Source organism: Temnothorax longispinosus, unplaced genomic scaffold (assembly GCF_030848805.1).
Source record: "Temnothorax longispinosus isolate EJ_2023e unplaced genomic scaffold, Tlon_JGU_v1 HiC_scaffold_199, whole genome shotgun sequence".
Taxonomy (NCBI): Eukaryota; Metazoa; Arthropoda; class Insecta; order Hymenoptera; family Formicidae; genus Temnothorax; species Temnothorax longispinosus.
Genome location: NW_027270013.1, coordinates 1 through 4,999, shown reverse-complemented (window position 1 = coordinate 4,999; position 4,999 = coordinate 1). Strand labels below are relative to the sequence as shown.

The 4,999-nt window shown below is 38.1% G+C and overlaps 1 pseudogene; it reads right to left on the bottom strand.

The window, feature by feature from the left end:
- Positions 1-639: 639 nt before the first annotated feature.
- LOC139823854 (uncharacterized) lies at positions 640-3,852 on the bottom strand (annotated as a pseudogene).
- Positions 3,853-4,999: the final 1,147 nt, after the last annotated feature.

Genomic DNA, 4,999 nt, shown 5'->3' with positions numbered 1-4,999 from the left:
AGGAGGAAGTATCTTAAAAATAAATTTTCACATTTGGACTTTGCGTCGCAATATCTCCGCTCGTAGGGCACGTAGTGGAATATTATGAGAGAAACCCCCCCCCCCCTAATTGGACCCCAAGCTATCGATCAAGCCTACTTAGAACTTGATCCGTTCACTCGTTATCGAGATCTCAACATCTCGGGTACTCGCAACCCGTCGCGTCGCGTAAAAGAGTCACGATCGGTCTCGCTCCGCGTGTACTTGGCGCGAGACACTACCGTGTCTCTTGATGGCAGCCTACAGTATCTTTTTCGAATACCAGTATGTACAATAGGCAGGATAGTGAAGGAAGTTTGTCCAGCAATTTATAGAGCTTTGAAGATTAAATATTTAAAGGTGAAATCATGTAATCAGTTTATTTTTTAACAACTTTTATTAGTAGCACGAAAAGCGATAGATTAACAAAAATGATTTTTAGAAACGTGGTGCGTATTGTGCAAAATAAAAATAGAACATTTTTTTTGTAGATAAGGTATTGATAATGATAACTGAAACTAAAAACTTACTTTTCTATAACGGAACTAAATTAAACTATAGTAGAGAAAAATAAAATAAACGCAATATATTGGCACAAGTATTCTCTTTTTTTTTATAATTTTACAATTGTGCGTACTGAAAATTTACAAAGTAGTTCTCTGTGTTTTGCAAAGCGTTAACTAATTGTAAATTTTCAGTTGATTGTAAATCTTCAGTTGATTGTAAATCTTTAGCTAATTGTAAATCTTCAGCTGATAAATCTTTAGCTTGTGGGTTTCTTGACGCAAATATAGTCTGTTTTGACCATGTTGATGAGGCATTCGTCGGGCAAGGAGAAGCAGCAATACTTGCAGATGAGCCGTATGATAACAAATCATCTTCATCAGCTATTCGAGCAATAGCTTTACGAATTTCACTTTTTAGCTTTCTTTTTAAAACTTCCGATCGCAAACCACGTAGCTCTTGGGCAACGTATTCGCCAAAGACGTCATATTCGTCTGATTCTTTCTTCAAAACTTTCAATGCAGCTTCAAAAGCATCCTCTTCATGTTCAGTTTCATACTTTCTTTTGGAAGATCTATTCGATTTTTTCTTAATATCTCCATCTTTTTTTGTTTTTATTTCGTCTTCTTTTGGCTCACCGGATGCGCTGATATTTTCGCTTTCCGATATTTCAGAAATCTCCTCTGTAGATTTATCCGAAGAAGTTATCTCCTAAAAATTAAAATTACTATATGTTTTTTAATGAATATGGTTTTTAAATGAATAGACCTTGTTCGAGATCCGTCGAACTTTTCTACGCGAAACATCGGCTCGAAAACATTATTATATTTGACATCGAGAAATACCGATGTTTATGTTGTTCGAGCTCGGTCGAACTTGTGCGAAATATACGTTCCCCGCGATCCCCGCGCCCTCGAAGCCCATCGATCGCGATCACGCGTTACGAGAGTGCTCCCTTATTTGTCGGAGCACGGAAACGGCTGTTTTGACGCGTGATGTGACCATACGGACGAATAGCGATTCAGCTCTCATCGCGCGTTCGTTCCGGAAAAAACAACCCTCTTGAGTAAACGGCGAATTCGCTCGCCGGACAGTCAGTCGTGGCTGAGGATTCCTAGCCTCAAGTCTTGAGCTAGAACTCATAGCTAAAAGTTGTCGCGTATCAATCCTCGTCTAAAGACAGCACGGCTCTCTTTCGCTTAAATCACGGCTTGAATCGCTACTCGCTCGTTCGTCTGAAAGTGCGGATCAACGTTACTTATAATTTAAGTGTGCTACTTAGCGAGGGGTCCGAAAACTTCCGGTCGTGCTCCGCTCGCGATCGTTCGTCTGCCGCGCGCTCAAGATTTCCGTTCGACGCGTACAAGATCTCCGCTACGCGAGAGGCTTCGATGCGAGAAGCTGAGACAAGATTTCCGTTCGCGATATCTGGCAGAAAAGTACGAACGACTCAGAAGATTTCCGAAGCCGCGGTGCACGATCCGTTGTTCCCCCTCGAGTCTTTTCCGTTCTTGAAATAAAGACTATATATTTCTTTGTGCAATCTGTGTTACGAGTGCTTTAATCCTCCTTCCTCCCGCGAATTTACAACTCGCGTTATCCACGCTTCTCGCTCAACTCTGAGCGGAATCCAGATTCAGGGCGACCGTCGTAAAGCGACGCCCGAACAGACCTAATAATGCTACTAAGAAATTTTTCTGCTTTTTATTTCATATTTTGCTTAAAAGAAGCAAAAAATATAAATAACTTTCTTTCGATTTCTTAATGTAAAAAGAGACACTGTGAGAATAAAATTATAATTATTTCAGTTTCCTGAAGCTGTTGAGGAGTGGTTAAAGATAGCTGAAGAGTTCGAGAGTCGCTGGAATTTCCCTCATTGCGTTGGCAGTTTGGACGGAAAACATATTATAATTCAAGCACCGAATAATACTGGAAGTCACTACTACAATTACAAAGGAGCTCATAGCATTGTTTTGATGGCGGTTGTCGATGCAAACTACAAATTTGTATATATTGATGTTGGATGTAACGGACGAATTTCTGACGGTGGCGTATTTTCGAATTGTTCACTATATAATGGATTAACACAAAATACTATCCGTTTGCCTGACCCAAGACCTCTTCCTGGCAGAGAAATGTTAGTTCCTTACTGTTTTGTAGCTGACGATGCCTTTGCCATAAAAACCTATATTTTAAAACCTTATCCCTTTCGTGATCAACCAGCGCCAAATCGTATTTTTAATTACCGTTTATCTAGAGCACGTAGGATAGTAGAAAATGCTTTTGGAATCATAGCAAACAAATTTCGAGTTCTTAGAAAACCTATGCTTCTTAATCCCGAGCGAGCAAGAGACGTAGTAATGGCAATCTGGTGTTCTTCATAATTTTTTGTTGTCGGAAAACAATTCTAACTATTTAAACAAAGGTCTGATCGATGTAGAAGATCAAGAAACTCACGAAATAATACAAGGCAATTGGCGTATCGAAACTCAGTGTGAGAATTCATTTTTTTCATTAGAAACAGGAACAAGGCACAACTATAGCGTTTCACAAAAGGATGTGAGAGATGAATTCAAAAATTACTTTATGACTACTAGAGGTGAAGTCTTATGGCAATACAAACATATTGCAATTTGAATATAGAAGTTTGAAGTTATTCAATAAATTGTTTACCAAATTTGACTGTGTGGAAGAACCAGATAAAAACGGAATTAAAAATTTTAATCCGTTGAAATAAGGCCATTTACTAAAGTACATCTCGTCAGTCCCACTTCCACTTTTGGTTTGTTTAATTTTTTTTAATTCTTGCGACACCTAAAACCACCATAAAAAAGTTGTACTATTCGACTATACGACTGTTATTAAAATATTTCTTTGTAAGAACATAAAGCATTGCCATGCTATAATCAATTAGTGCGATATCATTATTTAGTTTGCGAAATACCTTAATGTTAAATTTTTGTATGTAAATATTTAATAATTTTTTTTTTTTTTAATGTACTTAATTCGCGACATAAAAATGCAATTTAATTTCAGTATTGTAAAACGTGTAAACTATGTAAAACCTACTAAAATGTAGTAAATAATTATTGACTATAAGTATGTAATTGGAGAATGTATATAAAAATATTCTTACCTGATTTCTTAAATTGTGAATTTTTCTTTGCACTTCATTTGCAGAACATGCAAATTTTTCACCGAGATCTTTCAAGATTAAATGTTTTTTATTTCTGTCACGATAGTCATGAAGTTTCGTATTCCACAATATTTCATGACTTCGTATTGTTGAATAAGTTCTTTAGTGTCGTCAGAAGACCAAATTTTTGCCATCTCGGTTTTTATGACTGATCTATACAATCGGATTGTCGACTGCCTTTGTCCATAGGACTCAGTATAGCGCTCCAAAAATGGACGGCCGCCACTTTATTCGGCAATTTGCCGCCGAGCAAATTGTATTCAAATACAATTCATACAGCAAACGTAAAACGGGAATGCGTAGAGCACCACCACGCATGACGCATGCGCGAATTTCGAGCGTGTAAAAATGGCGGCCTAATTGGGTACGTCGCCAGAACTGCGTTCCAAAACTCACCCTGGTCAACCAAAATGCTATAGTGTACGTGAACTATAGATCCCATTTACCTAGAGTGAACCCTGGCCTATCAGCAATCCAGTTACATAGATCAGTGGTTTTTACCCTTGGTTTTCATGCCGCGCGTTAAATTGCGCGTCAAACGCGCGCGTTTGAAAAAAGCACGCATTTGATTGGTGTAATCTATGGAGACGCATGTTTGACGCGCGGAAACGCGTGGAAACCAAGGGTTGCTCTCAACACGCAGCTCTCAAAATACGAACAGCGTTCGAGTTTGGCGAGCTGATCTCCGAGAGTAAAATAACGTCGTGTCAATTTGCGAGTAGGTCTTGACAAGTTCGCTCGCCGAGAGCTGCGATTAACTCTCCGTTAGCACAGTATATACAGTAGCGCAACTCTCCCGATTTCAGCGTGGATGAAAATGAACTGCACATGCGCGTGCGAAGTATGTAACCAATCAGAGCACCGATAATCTGTCTCACTTCCTCTCACTGTTATAAGTCTCTCTCTCTCTTTCTAATTTATCGTTGCGTGTCAGACGCGCGCGTTTTAATTGGGATAATGTATGGAGACGCATGTTTGACGTGCGTTATGACGCGCAGAAACGCATGCATAAACAACAAGGGTTACATTTGAGATAGAAATAAAACATAATGTACAACCAGACGCGCGCTATATATTTATTTATTGGCACTATATATTTTTTAATTATATACATATATATATATATATAGGTTAGGTATATACAAAATACAGATAAATTTTAATAATTTGTATAGCAATTGTACAAATGTGCCATATTACTATCTTCGTGTTATACACAAGTTGTATAACACAAATTAATAAATTATTTATGCTATCAATATTTAAACGATCACAAAATAT